General features: G+C 39.5%; 1 pseudogene; it reads left to right on the top strand.

Annotated features, from left to right (window-relative positions):
- The first annotated feature begins 17,853 nt into the window (after positions 1–17,853).
- Positions 17,854–20,025, top strand: LOC133302685 (uncharacterized; annotated as a pseudogene).
- Positions 20,026–22,380: the final 2,355 nt, after the last annotated feature.

The following is a 22,380-nucleotide window of genomic DNA, read 5'->3' as shown; positions in this document are numbered from 1 at the left end:
TCTTTTTTATATCTCTATTTTGTTCTCTCTAATTTTTTTTTAAAATTTTTCTTTATGAAAGTCTTTGGTATATGGGGTGGCACAAGGCTAAAAAGAAGAAGAATAAAATTAGAATAAAATAGACCAAAAAATGAAAAAAGAAAAAAAGAAAAAAGAAAAAAGAAAAAAGACCAAACATATCTAAAAAAAGAATAAAATAGATCAAGGACAAAAAAAAAAATCAAATCAAATCAAATATATTGAAAACTCATAATTGTTCTTTTTGTTCCATTTTTTATTTTATTTTTATCATAAATTTTTCTACTATTTTTTGTATTAAGTATATATATTTGTTCATTTAGACTATTTTTATTTTATTTTTATTTTTGTTCTATTTTTTATCCTTATTCTATTTTTTTATTTAGACACATTAGATTTTTTTTCTTTTAATCTTTTATTAAGTATTCTAACTTTTGACAATATTTGGTCTTATTTTTTTTATAACTTTATTTTCTTCTTCTAAAAAGGGTAAAGTAAGCATATTTAATTAAATTTCTAATAGTGTTAAGGAGAGGTGGATGGAAAAAATCACAGGAGGATTAAGTGATTAAAAAAAAAATGGAGGTATAAGTGATTCAAAGCAATATCACATGGAGTTTTTTGAACTTTTCCCTTATATTTTTCAATCCACTAATGACTCAAAAGAGTGGTGCAAGGAACTAATTTTTGCTAGGGAACAACCAAGATGAGACTATGAAATATAGGCCCATCAGTATTAATTGATTGTTATCATTAAAACTTACTAGGTGTGGGATCTAACAATTTCATTGTTGGTTTTATATGTTTGCAAGTCTTGTCTTCTATAGTTTTTATTATTTGTTCACTTAGTTGCTGATCTGGATAAAATATAGGCCCAATGGAGGCCCAATGACATACGAAAAAGCCACACCTACCAAGGATCCAGAGCAAGCGCGACAGACAACTATCGCGCGTAAGCCGCAATGCCTTCATCGCGACAGACAAGTCGCGACAACTAGGGGTGTTAACGGGCCGAGCCGAGCTGAGCTTTGATCTTAACGGGACAAGCCTGTATTTAAACGTGTCCGACTGGCCTTAGCCTGTTACCTGTTACGAATATAATATTGGCCTGTGGCCTAGTTTGTTTACAAAAAATAAAAGCCTGTGTGAAGCCTGTCTTAGCCTGTTAGCATGTTAAAGAATAAAAATAAGAGAACAGAATTCCACAAAAAATTAATTTCCAGATAGAAACCTTAGCTTCCAATTTGCAGCAATAATTTACAAAGTCTACAATAAATAAAAAAAATTAAAGTGAGAGAAGGTAGATAACAGGTTATATTATCTTAGCCCATTATAAAAAAAGTGCCAACAAAAATAAAAATAAAATAAATAAACTAAAAAATAAATTGACACAAACGAGCAGTTCACAGTGGAACGAATGAGTTTTTGTGGGTTTGTTTGTGTGAAGGAGGATGAAGGATAATATAGAACAACACTAGTAATTCCATAAATATACATAAATTCAATATATATCCAAATAGCATAATATAGAACAAAATCATTCAAAAAGTCTGTTAAACAAATAAAATGGGGTGAAATAAATTGATGAGAGAGAGTTATTACAAGTAGTATAAAAAGTATAAATAAATATTTATATACTAGGCTAGCCTGGGAGGCTCTAAGGCCGAGCTTCTGAATTAGAGCCTGAGACCTTTTTATTAAACGAGCTTTTATACAAGTCCAAGCCTGGTTCCAACACGAGCTTTTATTAAACGAGCTCAGGCCTTTACGAGCCGAGCCAAAGGCCCCTAGCTCATTTACCACCCCTAGCGACAACCATATCACAGATGAAACCCCCTCAAGTAACCAAACTTAACGTCCAAGGCAATCCCACCGCGCCTTTATGTCAATAAGCAACAGACAGCTCCAGCTTACCGCGACTCGACAACTAGACACTAACAAAGATAAGGCAACTCAGATCCTAGTACTGACATGCAACCCAAACTTGGCCAATCAGAAGCCAAGCCGCCTTGTTAAGGCGACTTCATAACTACTACATAAACAAAGGGTTCAACACCCAGGTACGATCATCCTTTACATTTAACAACATACATCACCTGCCTCTGATACTGACTTAAGCATCAGAGTGTCTTCGCACGTACCCCCCAGTCAGAATTAACGCGCTACCGCAAAGGGGAGATACGCAGTTTGATCCCATCCTGACTGAAGGCCCAAGACCAAGCACTTAAACCCATATATCAACCGTGTGTGATTAGGCTTGATACAGTTTGGCTAGCCCACTCCATATCTGGTCTGAGCATTGGCGCCGTCTGTGGGGATCTATCAGTTAGAACCCATCTTCTTCTAAAAACATGGTTGATACCCGGAGCAAATCCCAGAATGGTTCCAAAGGAAAGCGGAAGGAGACCCCTGCTTCCCGTGAAAAATCTGCTTCTTCAGTGGCACCAATTCCCATCCATCTGGATGAATCACCGACACCCCAACATCTCTTAGACCTTATCACACAAAAAAACAAGAAAATTGCCCAGCAGAATCGAGATTTAGCTCGACTGAAAAAAGCTCAAAAGAACAAAGAAAAAATCCAAGAAAAGGGAAAAGAAAAAGAGCATGAAAAAGAGAAAAATCCTAAAAATTCTGACGAAAGTGAACCACCCTAAGAGCACTCAACTGGTAACCCGGGACCCTCGGGTCACAAAAACAAGAAGGGCGAAGAAATGAAAGATACTCATGAGAATGAGAATTCTCATGGTAATTCGAGGACATTCTCTCGAATTATCCACCCATTCATCCCCTGCATAATGAACATCCCAATTCCTCGAGACGTCAAGATTATAATAGAAAAGTATAATGGAAAGGGGGATCCACAAGAGCATCTAGAACAATTCCGGACAAACATAATGGCACAAGACGTGGCTGATCCAATAGCATGTCGATTGTTTCCAACAACCCTGAAAGAAATAGCACTTAGGTGGTACTCAGCACTACCACCTAATTCGGTACAAAGTTGGGAGGACTTAACCAACCAATTCCTCGTGCGATTCACAACGAGCAAGACGCAATACAAATCTACGCACACGCTAAAAACTGTGCGTCAAGGATCCAATGAAACTTTGCGCGATTATTTAAACAGATTTTTTGATGAAGCGCTCTTGGTCAGAGACTTGGATCCACAAGTCTCACTACACATCATCACCGAAGGATTACTAGAAGGCCCTTTCTCTATGTCGCTAGCCAAACAGCGACCACGCACCATAGAAGAACTGCGTGCGTGATCAGAAAAATTTATCAACTTAGAGGATTATAAGCGATCACGCGAAATTTCCAACACCAGGGCCGACATAGACAATTTTGAAAAAGACGTCCAGAAGAATTTTCAACGAAAATTTTGTGAAAAGAGAAAGTGGGGCAAATATGATAATTACATTCCCTTAAATACATCCCAGAGACAGATTCTAAAAGAAGTATTCCAAATAGGATATGTACGGGTTAACAAGCCGCCTCCAATGACAAAAGGAGTTCAGCGCGATGAGACCAAGTTTTGCGAGTTTCATAACGACAAAGGACATACAACTGAAGAATGTTTTGCGCTCAAAAATACTATCGAAGCACTCATAAGAGAGGGAAAACTCGAGGAATTCGTTTCTAGCTGCAGGGAATACAAGACGCAAAGAAGACGCGATAGAAGCCCAGATCGCGACCCGAACCCTAAGGAACAAAGGGCACATTCCAAAAGGGAATATAACCCTGCACGCAACAATGATCGCAGAAATGCGAGAGAGGCTTCGACTGACAGACGCCAAGGGACTCCACCACGAAACAGACAGCGAATCGCGCAACAACACCGCAATCAGTTACCAAATAACACGACAGGAGTTTTAGCCACTATCGCTGGTGGATCAGCAGGGGGAGGTGCGACTAAATCTCAATGTAAAAAACATCTAAAATCAGTAATGACAGTACGCGATCATGCTCGCCCTTCCACTTCTCGCAAGCAAAGTCAGACCATAAGTTTTGACGATGATGACTATGGCGATTCCTGACTATGACGACCCGCTGGTAATCTCAGCTTGCATGGCTAATCTCCAGGTAAAACGTATTATGATTGATAATGGTAGTTCAGTTGATATTATTTTATGGGATGCTTTTCGCGCGATGCACATCCCAGAGGAACATCTACTTCATGGATGTTCGAATTTAATTGGCTTCGCTGGAGAATGCGTACAGCCCAAAGGCACCATTAAGATGTGGGTAACCTTTGGAATCCTGCCTTACGCTCGTACTATCAAAGTACAGTTTTATGTCATTGAATACGCTTCTGCATACAACATCATCTTAGGAAGGCCAACCATTGCCACGCTAAAGGCAATCATTTCTACGCCCCACCTTTTAATAAAATTCCGTGATACGTCTGGCACAGTAGTTGCTATTAGGGGCGACCAGAAAGCAGTGCGCAGTTGCTATAATACCAGTTTGCGAGCTAAAGCTCCAATACAAACAGATGACAAAGCTAAAGCATCAGTCAATATGACTGATCTTGACATGCGCGAAGATCCGTGAAGATCTGCGCGATACACGTCCTCAACCTGATGGGGAATTGGAAAATCTTCAAGTGGGACCACTACCCGAAAACATCACCAAAATTGGGCGACACCTCCCAGAAGCAGAGAAAAGCGCGTTGGTGGCAGTACTGCTAAACAATAAAGATCTCCTCGCTTGGACAGCGGCTGACATGCCAGGGATAGACGCAGGCGTTATATGTCACCATTTAACCTTAGATCCCAAAGCTAAACCTATCGCGCAGAAAAAGCGCAAAATATCCCCAGAAAAACAACAGGTGGTGGAGACCGAAGTAGCAAAACTACTTGATGCAGGAGTAATTAGAGAAATCACATACTCCACTTGGCTTTCTAATGTGGTACTAGTCATGAAACCCAACGGAAAGTGGCGCATGTGTACAGATTACACAGACCTTAACAAGTATTGCCCAAAAGACTTTTATCCACTTCCCACCATTGATAAACTGGTTGATAACTCTGCGGCATACTACATTCTATCCTTTATGGATGCATATTCAGGCTACAACCAGATTCCGATGTTCAGACCAGACGAGGAAGTCACAACTTTTATCACTGAAAAAGCTACCTATTGTTATAACATGATGCCGTTTGGTCTCAAGAACGCCGGTGCCACTTATCAACGCATGATGAATAAAGTTTTCAGTCAACAGATTGGTCAGATGCTTGAAGTGTACATTGATGACATGATAGTCAAGACAATGACTACTACTCAACATCCCCAGGATTTGGAACATGTAGTTCAACAATTGCGCAAATACAGGTTACAGCTTAACCCAGCCAAATGCGCGTTTGGAGTACCTGCTGGAAAATTTTTAGGATTCATGCTGACATATCGCGGGATAGAGGCTAACCCTGATAAATGCAAAGTGTAAGAACCCGCACCGTTAATTAAGGTATTTAATTAATTAATTATGCAAAATTAGGAAATGATTCCATAATTGACCCTAATAATTATTTATGAGGCTTAATAATCGTAATAAGTGATTAAGAATGCTGAAAGTCGCTTTTCGGAAGAAAAGTGCAGGTAGCGGTTCTGCTAGTCGGAATAAATGCGTGCCGAAAAAGTATTCCGGAAAATTAATGTAAGTGCATGATAATTACTATAATAATATGTAGGACTTGAAAAGCGAGTTTCAAGTCCAAATAATGAGAACTGGTGCTAGAAACCGATACTGGCTTGGAAAAGCGCGTACCGGAAAGGTGCTCAGAAAATTATAAGAAAAATATGTAAATTCTTGGAAAAATGTGTAGTTTCAGAATCCAGAGTTTGGGATTAAAATGCTAAGCATAGCAATTAAAGTTAATATTGTGTGTTTAAATGTTAAGTGGCTATATATAGGCTTGTTAGCACAAAACCCTAGGCCATAACACATTCTCTACGTGAGTCTTGGGGCTGGCCAACTGCCGAGTACTGTTCCATTGTGTTCCTCTTCCATTTCTTGAGCTTTGAGGCAACTTCCTTCACAAATCCTTCTCCTAAACACTTGGTGTGGGGTGAGAGTAGCTTTGGGGCTGTGTTGTTGACCCTGTTCTGTGTTGGGGTTGCTGTTTGTGAGTGTTGGAAGAGCTGTCCTCTTGAGTTGAGGTGGTGAGAGTCTTGCTCTTGGCTTGTGAAGCTCCAATGAGCTTCCTTTGTGTGGAAAGGGCCAAACTTTGGTAGCATTTTCGTGTACCCTTCAAGTCAGACTTGGAAGGGCAGAGTGTGGAGCTCCAAGAGCCTTTACTTCTGAGTTTTGAGCCTTGGTATGTTGTACCATCTTTTAACTTGAGTTCTAAGGCTTAAAAATGGTACCTTGATGCATCTAATGGCTAAAAGATGATAACTTGTTGTTGGGTAATGTTGAACACACCTAGAAATGCATGTTTAGGTGTTTAAAATCGGTAAAAACCCAACCTTGGAAGGATATCTTCACGAAATGCAGTTTCTGCATTCTGTCGTGAAATATCCGGATATCTGCCCGAACAATATCCGGATATGTGATGTCCGGATATGGGTTTTGAGTATCCAGATATTAGATATCCGGATATGGGATTCTGGATATCCGGATATTGCATATCCGGATATGTCCAGTTAGATATCCGGATATTGCATATCCGGATATGGTCCCGAGGAATATCCGGATATTCTGGGATTTCGAAGAACAGTAGCTGTGCTGTGAGGACAGTAGGCTATTGGGGGTTTGTGGACCCTAGATTGATGAAGTTGAACTTCTGTTTTAATTAAATTAAGTCAGAATCAAGTGATTAAGGACTTATGGCTTAGTATGGAGCCTTAAGATGTGAAACGTAAGGAAAGGCGTTGTCTTAATATTGTATGCTTGTGGTGCATGTTGTTGATGTATTGTTGGTCCATGACAGATTATGAATCTACTGTGTTTGGACTTTGAGCTGTGGACTCTTGGCTTTTGGAGTTAGCTTGCAAGGTAAGCTTTCGTGTCCTCGGTTTAGCCATGTTGTGGTTCCACCATGTCCCATGAGGGTATGGTTTATGCATGCTGTGTACATGCTTTTGGATATTTGATATGTTGATTGAACTTTACATGTAATGGCTTTTAGTATGCATGTGTTGTTTCATCTTGACGGGAAGCCTGAGTATGTAGCGCTATACAAGACGGTGTACCGGGGTGAATGCAAGTGGTACTTGCACGGTGTATAGGTGATAGACGTATACCTGCACTGTCTCTGGCCAGTAGATTAGTATTGACACACATGACATGATTATCTGCTGCATTGCATTGTTTTAGAAATGATAAATGATAAACTGTTTTTGAACTTATATTGCACATGTAAGTGAGCTTGGGGTGGAAGATCCTTGAGGACTCACTGACTTACTGAGATTTCTAGATTAGAGATCTTACCCCATGTTTGGGAAATGCTTATTTCAGGATCAGGTAGTATGGGTACTGACGCCTCAGGCGGCAGGAGGCCAGAGCTTAGCTGATTATGTTTTACTGCTTTATGTTAGCATGACTGGATTTGGATGCTGTTTATGTTTTCCTCTATTTATGATATGTTGTTGAGACTGATGTTGGGCATGTTGCCTTATTTGAGTGAGCATGGGGATTGTCCATGACACTTTATGTTAGTGCTTTTGATTTGGAGTTGTATAAACTATTAGATGGTCCGGTCTACGTTGTTGTAGTTCCGTGACTAGAGCCACACTTTTATTATCTATGTTATGAGGTATTTCAGTTAGCTGTTTTATTGCAATTACATGCAGGCGATGTTTTATTAATTGATTATTAAGCAAGTTGGTAATGTTAATGGCATCATAATTGAAAAGAAAAAGTAATTCCGCATTTTAATTAAGCGCAGCTTAATACGATATTATGATAACATTACCGGATATATACGGGGTGTTACACAAAGCCATACTCAACATGACAAGCCCGCGTAATATAAAGGAACTACAGCAATTAACGGGAAGAATCATTGCCTTAACGCGATTTCTTCCTGCTTTAGCACAGAAGTTGCTACCAATGTTTAAGCTATTGCGTAAGAAAACTGACTTTAATTGGACCCCTGAGTGCGAGACAGGATTCCTGACCATCAAAGAACAGTTGGCTAACCCACCAGTCTTGGTCAAACATCAACTAGATGAACCTATGGTTCTTTACCTATCAGTCAGCAACGAAGCCATAAGCGCTGTCTTATTGCGCGAAGATTCCCAGGAACAACAAGCAATCTACTTTGTCAATAAAACACTCCAAGGACCAGAATTGCGCTATCAACAGATAGAGAAAGTTGTTTTTGCGCTCATGTTAACATCGCGACGTTTGCGCCATTACTTCCAGGGATACACTATTAGGGTTCGAACAAACCAGCCCCTTCGACAGGTGCTAAGACAACCTGACCTGGCCGGTCGCAAGATTTCATGGTCGATTGAATTATCAGAATACGACATCATTTACGAACCACGACAAGCAATCAAAGCCCAGGTATTAGCTGACTTCCTCGTCGAAATGACACACCTACATCAGGCTGAGGTGGATGAGGATTGGGTTACTTTTGTTGATGGATCTTCCAACGTCAAAGGAAGCGGTGCAAGAGTCATTGTGGAAATCCCTCAAGGCATAACAGTGGAACATTCTATCCACTTTGGGTTTAAAGCTTCAAACAACCAAGCCGAATATGAAGCAGTCCTCGCTGGACTCGCCATGGCTAAAGACTTGGGGGCAACAAACATAATCCTCAAGAGCGACTCGCAATTAGTAATTGCACGAGTACAAAGGAGCTACCAGGCGAAAGAAGCACTAATGATAAAATACCTAGAAAAAGTAAGATTACTATTAGCAGAGTTTCATAGCTTCAAAATGGAGCACATCCCCAGAGAGCAAAATTCGCGAGCTGACATTCTGTCTAAGTTAGCCAGCACGAAAGGACCAGGAAACAATAGATCAGTGATCCAACAAAGCGTCCCCAATCCTAGCATTATAATGGCTGTAACTAAATGAAAAGCTCATCCATCTCAAAGTGCGCAATCCATGGTCGAAGATGACACCATGCCACTTGATGATAAAGATACATGGATGACACCAATTTGGAACTACTTATACAAAGGAGAGACACCACAAGAAACGCGTGCAGCAAAAAAGCTAGCGCGCAAAGCGCCGTTTTATACTATCATCAACAACCAGCTGTACAAGAAAAGATTTTCTTCTCCGATGCTTAAATGCCTCGATCCGCAACAAGCTCAGTATGTAATCTCTGAAGTACATGAGGGAATTGGAGGGACATCGCTTGGGAGGTAAATCTTTATCTCGAAAATTGCTTCGAGCAGGTTATTTTTGGCCCACTATTGAAGAGGATTCTAAAAAATACGTGCGGCACTGTGTCAAATGTCAAGAGCACGTAGACTTACACCATACTCCCCCAGAAGAATTATCTTCAATATTATCCCTATGGCTTTTCTATCAATGGGACATGGACATTTTGGGACCATTCCCAATTGCTGCGGGAGGGGTCAAATGGTTGCTAGTAGTCATCGACTACTTTACCAAATGGATCGAAGCAGAGGCCTTAGCTATGATATCAGCCAGTAAGGTTCGCCGATTCTTCTATCGACAAATCATAAGCCGGTTTGGCGTCCCACACACCATCATAAATGATAATGGCACGCAGTTTGTGGACAAAAAAATTAATCAACTACTTCAAGATTTGCATGTCAAACACAGATACACATCTGTCGAACATCCACAAACCAACGGATTGGCAGAAGCTGCAAATCGAGTTTTGAAGCGTGGATTGGAAAGAAGACTAGAAGCAGCTAAAGGAGAATGGCCTGAATAGTTAGACTTTGTGTTATGGGGCTACAGAACAACCAAGCATTCAACAATAGGAGAAACCCCATTCCGCATGGTTTATGGCAATGAAGCCATGTTTCCAGTTGAAATTAGAGAACCGTCATGGCGAAGGATGTACACAAATGAAGATAGCAATTCACAGGCATTACTCTATAGCTTAGATGCAATTGATGAAATGCGCAAAATTTCCCATGTCAAGGAAGTAGCACTCAAGCAGAGAATAACAGCGCGCTATAACTTAAAGGTTGTAAGACGAAGTTTCAACGTAGGCGACTTAGTCCTACGAAGAGCAGACATTGGCAATAAGAACGCGCGACAAGACAAACTGGCTGCTAATTGGGAAGGTCCATATCGCGTCTACAGCAAAACGGATAAAGGGGCATATGTCATTGAGACGTTATCTAGCCTTACTATCCCGCACACATGGAACGCGGACAAGCTTAAGATATTTTATAGCTAAGTCTTTTCTTGTTCATCGCATATTTGTCTTTCTAATTTATCTTTTCAAATAAAGATTGCAAATTTCTCCTTAATTGATACATATTACATCACGCATAAGTGGATAGGGTCACAACGTTCCCAGCTCAACAGGATCCCCATAACGATCCTTCAAGTAACAGGATCCTCATAAGGATCCTCCAAATAACAGGATCCCCATAATGATCCTCCAAGTAATAGGATCCCCATAACAATCCTTCAAGTAACAGGATCCTCATAAGGATCCTCCAAATAACAGGATCCTCTAAATAACAAGATCCTCATAACGATCCTCCAAGTAATAGGATCCCCATAATGATCCTCCAAGTAACAGGATCCCCATAACGATCCTTCAAGTAACAGGATCCTCATAAGGATCCTCCAAATAACAGGATCCTCATAATGATCCTCCAAGTAACAGGGTCCCTCACATGGATCCTTCGAGTAACAGGATCCTCATAAGGATTCTCCAAATAACAGGATCCCTCACACGGATCCTTCAAGTAACAGGATCCTCATAAGGATCCTACAAATAACAGGATCCTCATAAGGATCCTCCAAATAACAGGGTCTCGCACACAGATCCTTCAAGTAACAGGATCCTCCAAATAACAGGGTCCCCCACAAGGATCCTTCAAGCAACAAGATCCTCCAAAAGGATCCTTCAATCTACAGGATTTTCTAAAGGATCCTCCAATCAAAAAGAATGAAGGGAAGGTAACACCTTAATTGGTTAAAACTTCCTTCAAAGCGCGATATGCCTGGCACGCTCCACAAATTACAAATAGAAGACATACCAAATAACAAACGGTACGCAAGATATACGCATTATAGTTTGATTAATTATCATATATATTTGCTTATGATTCTCAAGTGTCCTACCAAACACAAGCCTCAATTCTAGCCAAAAAAGCAAATGCGCTGAACTATTGCGCAAACACGGAAGACATGTAACACATATCAACTTTGGTGGCATTATCTCGAATGACACCCCAAGTATTCTTTTGGCAAGAAAGAGAAGAAGGACGAGGAGGGTAATATTCCTCGTCGATAATCAACTTCTGACATCATATGAGTGCACAAACGCGCAGGTAGCGCGGTAGGATGCCATCACATCTGCTTTTCGCCAGGCCACATACATGATACACAATCATCACACGTTTATAAAGAGAAACCAACAGTACAAGCACCATCTCAGCTTAAATAGCATCCACATGATCAACATTATCCTGTTGTTTGGAAAAAATAGCATTGTCTTAAAAAATTGGGCATACCACCCTTACAGACCAACAATTCAGAAAATGTTTTCAACAAAATCACATTGTCTGAATTGACATATCTTGAGGACCATTATCGCCTTCCGCGCGATCCTCAACCATGGTAGTCGGTCCTTGCGGAGTTGGCTCTTGCATAAACGACGCGATTGTCTCAGTATCCATCGCGCTAATTAGCTCCACAGGAACTTCTTGATCTTGGTCATTCAGCATCATCAGTTGGCCATCCTTAAAATAATGATAATAATGGACATTGTCCAACTTCACCGACGGGTTGAAGAAGCGTACTTGATCTATGATATTAGCGAAGGTTGCTGCAGCCTCCTTCTCAAATAAGCCTTGATACCTCTTAACCTCGTTGGTCAGGAATGCCTTCTCCTTTGCCCACGAATCTGCATTCCCTTCAAACTCCATGACGCGCTTCCTCTGATCAACCTTCTCCTTTTCTAATTCCTTGCTGGAGGTTGTCATTTCCTGCAAAGTCTTGTCCTTCTCAATCAAACTTGCTTTCATTTTGGCTACATCTTCTTCAGCTTTCTTCATCTTTTTTTCAAAGTCAGTGCGTTGTTGGGAGATGTCATCTTTCAACACAGCAATACGTTCTTTCAGGAAATCCACCGAACCTGCTACAAGAAGGCAAATTATCAAAAGTACCAAGGCATATTTAAATATATGACACAAAAGTAAGTTACTTACCAGGCATAGACATTATGAATTGATTCGCTATGTTCAGATTTTGAGAAGTCTTCAGCCATTGTTCCCTTGAAAGAGCTTCGATGCGCGGTCCAACTTCTCTGCCCTTGGCATACATATCCTTGTCAAACTTCCAACCTTCACCCACATAAACGAGATCTGGCCAACCTATATTGGATTTTCTGGCTATCTCTTCAAAATTCCTTTTCTTCCCCCTGGCAGTATCTTCCGTTCCCCGTGCAGGAGGGATGACATCCACAATGGCAGTAGGGGGACCTAATGGTTGCGTTAGCAACTTTGATCGCGCGGCTACCTTTTCGCTTGATTCTGCGATCATGGAAGTCGCAGATGGGGAAGGCCTGGAAGGCACAGAAGGACTAGCTTCAGTAATACCGCGCATGGCTGCAATCTTCTCGTACCTACTCAAAGAAGTCGCCATTGCACTATCTGCAAAACAGACAAAGAAATTCATGCTTTGACATTCCTACAACATATTTATGCATCGTGATATACAAATATACTTCGATTACAACACACATGAAATAAGTAAGGATCCAAATTACCAAGAAAAGCTCGAATATCATCGTCAGAATATTCGTTCAAAATTGTGTACGTGCTTAAAGAACCCGTATCAGAAGCTTCACAAGCAATTTTACTCAAAATGGTCACAGTCTTCTGCTCCAGGTCACTTAAGTCACTAAAATTATAGCTCAAGATGGCGCTGTCCGAAGGATACTCGGACCAGTATAACGGAAAGATAGGATTCCCACCATCTCCTAAGAAAAAAGTTTTGGTACCTTTGGCGGGATAAATCTTGAAATATTCCGCACTCCACTTATTGATCTTCCTACAATATGATTCACAAAACTTCACCTTACTTCTAAAGGACATCCAACTAGTACGCGGTCCCATTACACTGAACAAGTACAAAAATGACTCTACAGATTGAAAAAGATTATAGGCCTTGCAGACCATTTCATATACTATGATAAAACCCCAGGCATTGGGGGTCAGTTGTGAAGGCGCCACATTCAAATGCGCCAACAATCTACAGACAAAAGAGGAAAAGGGCAAACAAACTCCTATGAACAAAAAGAAATAGGAGTACATCATCATAAAATGTATGGTTGATCCTTCTGACCGCGAAGAACAAACGCGCTCGTTCCTTGGGACAACACCAATCTCCCACTGATCGTCAAAAGCTTTATCAAGTGTAAGGTGAAGAGCTGCTGTTGCTTCCGCCAACTCTCCTGGAGAGCAAAACACAGACTCAGTATCCAATACTGTATCCGTCACCCAACTCAGGGAATATTCATCCTGTATATTTCGTCTCACAGGAGATTCTCCATCGGGATTAATGCGTAAGACTTTCTTCTTTGCGTCAGATTGCGCTTTCATCTTCTTCTTCTCATGCGCACCACATCTTGCCATTATTTCCTTGATTTGGGGAGACACAAAGTCTGATTCAGAAGAAGAAGAATCAGTAGAGGAAGACAAATAAGAAGAAGAAGCAAATGTAGGTCTACAATGATCAAAATTCCTTTTCTTAAAGGGATACTCGGCTGGATATACTACATTTAAAGGCAAAGGACTGGGGCTCTTCTGACCATAAGGCTCGCGCGCGATAGGACACGAAGAATAGCGCGATAAATTTACGGAAGGCGATTTAGGGCTTCTTGAATCAGCTGACTTATAGCTATCCTCAGTACTCGAAGACGAATCACTCGATATCACTATGGGCCCAGTCATTTTTAAAGAAACCTTGGGAAACAAAGACGAACTTTGTTGAGACAATACTCGCCCGCGATTAAAACATTGCGAGGATGAACCTAATTCAAACCTACCACGAACGGAGGGGAAACGTCTGTCTGTCGTTTCCACAATTTTTGGGACAGGGAGCAACACACTTATCAGTAGACCCCACTTCCCTGATTCCCAAAGACCTTGACCTAGGTAACGATCTCGAAGGAGGACTGGACGAGCCAGACCGTTCGAAAAATCTGACAAAGTCCATACATGTGTGATTATCAGACATAACTTGAGTACAGAGAAGGTACACTACCAAACTAGAGATACACACAAAATAGAAATAGTAAAGGAAGAAGATGAACACACCTGAGATTTATACTTCAGATTAGCAACACCACTAGCAGGACGTGTCAACACCGGAAATGCAAAAAATGAGCACTGAGGAGTAGAGAATTTCTCACAAAAACAACCCACGCTTTGAGTAGTTTTCCCTCCAAAGCAAAGGCTCAGTACAAATACGAAAGGTTTTTCTCAAAACGGATAGTCCGAAGGGCACCAAAACGTGTTGTGTTAAACGGATTTGAGGGGACACGTGGCAGGAAGAGGAAGCTTTTTCACTTCAGAAACCACCCACGCTTACCCCTAAACACCCACGTAACAGCACTAGCATTTAATGCTTCTGACAGTTAAACGTCTAATCCATCGTTCTTAAGCGGCTAATACTCATGAGGACACTTTAACATGATTACCACGGCACACAAGAAGGACACATGCGTTACAAACTATCGCGCTTCTAAACAGCAAATAGCTCGCGACTTTGCCACATGACAAAACCACCAGCTAGGGGGCAACTGATCCGGATAAAATATAGGCCCAATGACATACGAAAAAGCCCAACCCACCAAGGATCCAGAGTAAGCGCAACAGACAACTATCGTGCGTAAGCCGCAATGCCCTCATCACGACAGACAAGCCGCTATAACCATATCGCGGATGAAACCCCCTCAAGTAAGCAAACTTAACGTCCAAGGCAATCCCACCGCGCCTTTATGCCAATAAGCAACAGACAGCTCCAGCTTACCGCGACTCTACAACTAGACACTAACAAAGATAAGGCAACTCTGATCCTAGTACTGACCTGCAATCCAAACTTGGCCAATCAGAAGCCAAGCCGCCTTGTTAAGGCGGCATCATAACTACTATATAAACAAAGGGTTCAAAACCCAGGTACGATCATACTTTACATTTAACAACATACATCACCTGCCTCTGATACTGACTTAAGCATCGAAGTGTCTTCGCAGGTACCCCCCCCCCCCCGAGTCAGACTTAACGCGCTACCGCAAAGGGCAGATATGCAGTTTGATCCCATCTTGACTGAAGGTCCAAAACCAAGCACTTAAACCCATATCTCAACCGTGTGTGATCAGGCTTGATACAGTTTGGGCAGCCCACTCCATATCTGGTCTGATCAGTCGCGTTGCAATTCATCCCGTGATTATATTTCTTTGTAGTTTAAGTTATAGCGTTAACTTCTAATGTCACTCCTCCGATTTGATGAAGCGAGTCTGTTTTGGTTCTCAATGGTGATCCCAACACATTATTCATGTGGGCAAGGTTTATACTTAATTTTTTTATTTTGATTCTAAAATTGGTATAGATGTCCAATAAGTTAATATTCTAGAGTTATTCCATTATTTCTACAATCAGTTAAATTGTAAATTTTATAAATCCGAGAGTATATGTTGGTAAAAGTTAGGCTTGTGAGGCTAACCAGTGGTGAGATTAAGTTTGACACCTCATCTGAGAGCCATTAGATTAAAAAAATCATTGACTCTGATTATAAGCATATGACACCATTGATCTTTTTTGATCTAACGACTTTCAGACGAGGTGTCAAACTTTAAATTCGACACTGGTGTCAAAGGATCCTACCCCTATATATATATATATATATATATATATATATATATATATATATATATATATATATACCCAGAATCAGATTCCTTTTTTTTCTTTTTTATGTTTACGAAAAATTTCAGTTGCTATAATTATATCCACTAATGTATCAAATCTTTATTTATATTTTCTATTTTTACTAGTTTTTGAGATCCGGATAAAGAAAAACGATGAGTTGGTTATTAGTTCTTTATTCATTAAATTCATATGATAGATTGGTTTTTTTGAATTTAAAGCAATATAAAAAAAACCAACGAGTCGCACACTAAGTATAGCAATTCTATCAATATCCAATGATTAATTGAATTTTTTTATTCAATCTTATAAAATTTCTCATTTTTTGTTTTAGAATAAGAGTGTAAGAATTTGTAATTTTTTTGTTTTATCAGAAAACACGGGCACATTTGGCATGGTGCTAGAACCTTGTTCAGAGATAATTTTGCTGGTATCGACCTGATTTGGATGCTCAAGTAGAATTTGGAGCATTCCAAAAACTTGGAGACCCAACGACAAGAAGACAAGCAGTCTGATAGAACATTCTTTTGTGCCTTTTTGACTTTTTTTTATTGTTATTTAAATTTGACGTAGGGAACCGGATAAATCTTTATTTGAATCATCACTTTATATATATATATATATATGGGAAAAATGTTTCTACAGTTAATACAGATAAGTTATCTACATTTATTCCAAAAACGACGTCGTTTTGGTATTGAAATCTTAAAAAATTATAAATATAAAAACTATTATAACCCTAAAATAAATTAAAATTACAAAACACCATGATTTCTGTCCCAAAACGACGTCGTATTGGGCTTACTGCAGATAACTTATCTGCAGTAACTGCAGAAAAAATGAACCCTATATATATATATATATATATATATATATGAAAGGAATCAATACTCCATTGATGGTCATTATTTGAAAAGATCGAGTATTATTTTTATCATTTTTTCCTCGATTTTTATTTCATGGTGAGGAGTGTAGTTTCTACATGTATGCCTATTTGTTCTTAGATTTGGTTTCTTTAGTCGGTGATTTGTGATGGGTTCTAAAAATGTGAGAGGTGAAGTGTATTTTCTTGTGAGCCAAAGATTAGCCAAAAAATTCATAGCTTCAAACATTTAAATATCAAATGGAATCTTCAACAAGCACAAATTATATTGGACATCGAGAAAAAAATCTTCCCTTCCTGCCAATGGTTTGTTCTACGTACCTTGCATTAAGAAAGCAATAATAGAAAGATATGTTTATGCATTAAAAAATCGTGTGTGGGGTGGTTCAAATATTGACTGCATATTTATTTTATTAAATTATATGCCAAAACTTTGTTAACAAATTCTGACATTTCAGGCTGTGTTTGTTATGTCAGCTAATATGTACTATAGGGGTTACCTTTTCCTTATCTACATGATTCCCACACTTATGGTAAAACATTTAACTAATTTGTCCATAAAATAGAAATTGCCATGTAGACGATTTTTGTTGAGATAAACTCTCAACTGCTGACGTAAACTTGATATACCAATAAATAGTACTCCATAGGGTTGTTGAATGGCTAGCATAAGTTCAAGCATCTAGAAACCACTTTCAGTTCAAGACCGTTGAGACGCTCAACAAAAACAAGCATATAGAATCTGTGCTTAATTGGCAATAAGTTACGCGGCTAATTCATTGCCAAACAATCTACTATAAAAGCAATAAACTAGAACTCCTTATGTACACAAAGTTATCTCCACCCATTATATTGAAATTTCAAAAATTGGTTCTACCTCCGACAAAGACCTTATATCCACAATGATCATCCCCTCATCTTGTTTTCATGAGGTATGCGATTTTTTTTTTGGTCCAACTTAATGTGCCTGCCCTTTAAATATGTTTGAATTATCTATAAGCTTACATAAAAGAATAACATTACAAACATAATTCATAACTAATAATGTAATAATGATGCTTTTGCATACAGGTAAACAAGAGGTTTATCTCTAAAGCGTTGATACTTCCATTATCAATGCTAGTGTTGCTATCAAGCACAACATTCTCATTTCCGGAGAAAACTTGGTTACATATTGAGCCTCCAAAAGGACATAATTTAGTCAAGTCAGCTACTTTTGTATCTGAAAAGTTTGAAATGGGACCAGGAACAATTGCGTCGAAACCTTTTTATGATATTGAGTTTCCAAAAGGTCATGTTGGAATCAAGAGTGTCGATGCTGAACTAATTGATGAAGAAGGGAATTCTGTGCCTTTGTATGATACTTACCTTCACCATTTTTTTATCAGAAGATACATTGAAAATATTACCTTGTCACAGAATCCTAAGGCTCGTCAGAGTGCATTGGAAGGTATCATTTTCAAGAGAAATGAAGGCCCATGCTATGATCATGTTCTTCCATTTCTTTGGGGCATGGGAGGTGAATCACGAAGAACATCCTCGAACATTCCAGATCCTTTTGCGAAAGAAATAGGCAATCCTGCAGAAGTTCCTGATGGATATGAAGAGAAATGGCTATTAAACATAATGGAAATTGATACACGTGGTGCACTGGATAGGGAAGGTTGTTCTGAATGTAGATGTGACTTGTTTAATCTCCCAAAGGACTTTTATAATGTCACAAAGGGAGTTTATGGCCAGCCATTGACCACAGATTATAAGGGAGGAATGTTTTGTTGCAAAGACAACTTTCAATGCAAATTGAAAGAGGGTTTTCAAGGCCCAAGAAGAAAGCTTTCCCTAAGATACAAAATAAGGTGGGTTGATTGGGATGAACACCAAATTCCTGTGAAGATTTATGTACTTGATTCAACCGATCAGGTGAGATCAAATGGTTCCAAAGTAGTCCATGAGTGCCAGGTAAATAAGTTATTCAATGAAGTAGACTTTTCAATCTCAACTAAATTAAAAATCAAAATGCTAGTCTTTTCTTTCTTTGAAGCAAGCGCTCAACAACAAAGATAAATGAACTCGTTACAGGTAGAATATACTATTCCCGCAAATGGTAGCAATGACTCTCCTCATGTCCAGAAAGCAAACATCCCAATGGAAAAAGGTGGTTATCTCATCTATGCCGCTGCTCATATGCATTCTGGTGCTATTAATGCAACTCTATATGGACAGGTAATTAATGTTCATTATTTTGTATCATTTAGTTAACTCCACTCCTATAGCTCACTTCTATAGGGCAACATAGGATTCCCCCTCATTCTCATGCATTGCTGCTCACTGCACAATGAAAGTAGGGAAGCAAGCCTAGCCTCAATGATTAGGCTGGCTAAGTGGTACAACCACATAACTTCTCTCCCATGCTTGACAGATAGAGACTTCTCCTCTAAATCCCCTCCTTCTCACATTGAGAGGGCATCTTATCTTCCATCATCTTATCCACTCTCATGCTCTTACTCTGCCTCTATGGAGTGCCTTTCTAGCCACTCATACACACTCTCCCTCTTTAGATGCAGCACCATGGGAAGCTTCACTAGGGACTTGGTCTCTACCATTGTCACTATGAACACCCTTATATTAACTTACCTCATCCTCAAAGGGTACATTTATGAACCACCGGATCAATTTTCATATAATCTTTATCATTAGTTGTAGATTATGCTTTATTAAGCTTTGTGTGCTTGATTTGTTTCTTTAAGTAATAATTTCACTTGACTCCATACTACTGTAAGAAGTCAAATATATATATTACAATGCATCTTTACTTATACAATTGGTGCTTTTGTTTAATTTAGGATGGAAGGGCATTATGTACCTCAAAACCAAAATATGGAAAGGGAAAGAAAGTAAGAAATGAGAAAGGTTACGCGGTTGGAATGTCCGTTTGTTATCCAAAACCAGGTTCTATCAAGATTAAGAATGGTGAAACTTTGACCATGGAATCAAGATACAAAAGTGGCTTTCGAACTGGAGTTATGGGACAATTCAACATTTATTTGGCAGAACGATTACCGCTCTCGACATAGACATCATAATTCCTATTATCCACATCTTACTTAATTGATGTGTTTCTTTATCATATATGATGTTAAATGTAAAATGTAGTTTGTAACACCCCATTTCCAAACACACAAGATGTCACACACTTACAGTATAGATGAATACTTAACAGTTACAGCTACGGATGACTTCTAAGTGTATCAACATAGTTATCTTAAAACTACGTGACAATGTAAACTTTTCTTATATTCCTTTATGCAAAAAGATATACTATACAATCCCATAATTGTACATAATATAAAACTTAATGCAACTTAATCTTTTGTCAAAATACGAACAACATATCATTGTATATTGAACTAACTAAATAAAATCCAAACCTATAATTCAGAAAACCAACATACACACACACACTCTCTCTATCTCTCTCTCTATATATATATATATATATATATATATATATATATATATATATATATATATATATATATCCAAAGTTCTAACCACACAGCCTTATAACAACATATACTTAGTATCTTTCAGCTCACCAGCATAAGCAAACAACAAACCACACATAATTATACAGAATACGGATGAAGCCTAATTTATTTATTTACACCAGAATCTCACACCATGATCCTGAAATTTGGCAGACAACATCAATAAGGTAACCAGATAAGTACTATTCAATCATCCATCAGACACACTTGACTTGCAGTTTCAGCTGACCTACTCCTTCTCTTACTTATCCTTTGATGAACCACTGCCTGAAGAAGACCCTGAAATATGCCCCATAACACGGGATGAGATTTATAATGTTAGAATTGAATATCCACACAGATGCAAGAGACAACCAGACTTGTATATCTACAAAAAAACTTTTCTTTTCTATTCTTGCTTTCATTCTCTTTCTCTTTTTCTCTTGATCTACTTGATCTACATTTCATACCAACTATCAAAGGCTATTTATAAGCTATAAAATTGACCAACATAACTCCACACATAACACCCTCATTACTTTATAACTGACATAACTGACTCATTAGTATTCTAACTGACATAACTGACTCATTAATATTCTAACTGACACAAGAAACTAAATAACCAAAACTGCTAAAAAACGGACATTTAAAATTTATCCCAACAAAACTCCCCCATAAATTTTAAATTCTTCTTTCTTTCTTCGCGTTGCTTCTGCTTTTCTTCAACTTTGTGATCGTGCCTGTTTTCTTCAATCTTGATCATTGACAAAAAACATCTAACACCTTCCAACTTAATTAACTCAAAGAAAATATCTCCCCTGCAATTATTTTTCTGAACATATTTTATTTTTGTCCGGCGGTTCCTTCATTGGTGGAAGATAGACAATCTTGAATTTTTCTCCGTCGACCTCATCCTCCGATATACTTCCACGTCCATTCTTACACGTATGATTATCACACAAGTCATCATACTGATCAGTATCTGTATCACTATAACGTCCCATTAGTTTTACAACACCTATGCCAATTTTAATACTTTCAGATTCAACATGTGCTACATTAATAGCATGTTGGGCCTCTTCAACCACAGTAACCCCATCACTCATTGAGGACCGTTGATTCCCATCATCAAGCAAATAACTCAACTCATCATTTTCTGATTCCGCCCCACGATCTTCTTCTGGTTTACGCTTGAGCCAAAATGATTCCGCCATAAAAGTAACTCTAGGCTCCTCATCGTCGGGTTCCCTATCCACAATCACATCTTCCATTTTTCCGCTCTCAGTTTCTTCATCGTCGGGTTCTTCTTCAACAAGTCCAGCTTCCACGCGCCTCATCGATAGAATCTCAGACAACCGTCCTCCAGGGAAATGGTCTCTTTCCGGTGGAGTCGACATCTTCCACTTCCACCATGAATTCAATGCAGTCTCCGAATTCTGACTTCCAACCCGAACCGTGCCTATGTCGGTCTCCGACATCAACCTCATCACGCCGGGGTCGAGCTCTTCTCCAAAACATGAACTCGGTGATTTAGCCGGGATCTCCCCCATCCCGGTTATCAACACAGAACTCGGATTCGCGGACTCCTCCATGCCGGTCTCCATCAAGCACCCCAGCTTCTCAATCTCCTTTCCGATTTTCGACTCTGTCTCCAGACACTCAGGTTCCACGAAGTCTTCTACCTCGACAATGGACTCGTCATTCCCGTCCTTCTCCGCTTCGATCTCGGCTCCTTCGTTCTCCTCATCTTCTATCTCGGCTCCTTTGTTCTCCTCCTCTTCTATCTCGGCTCCCTTGGCCGCAGTCATCTCTATCGTCTTCTTCTCCGAGTCGTCTCTTACGCGCTCCGACACGTCAATCTCCTCCGCGCCGTTGGCAACCTCGGATTCCGCCATCTCG

The sequence above is a fragment of the Gastrolobium bilobum genome, unplaced genomic scaffold (assembly GCF_033153095.1).
Source record: "Gastrolobium bilobum isolate Gb01-03AN ecotype WA unplaced genomic scaffold, APGP_CSIRO_Gbil_v1 utg7258, whole genome shotgun sequence".
Lineage (NCBI taxonomy): Eukaryota > Viridiplantae > Streptophyta > Magnoliopsida > Fabales > Fabaceae > Gastrolobium > Gastrolobium bilobum.
The sequence above is the reverse complement of the archived record's forward strand: the minus strand, read 5'-3'. Positions and strand labels throughout refer to the sequence as shown.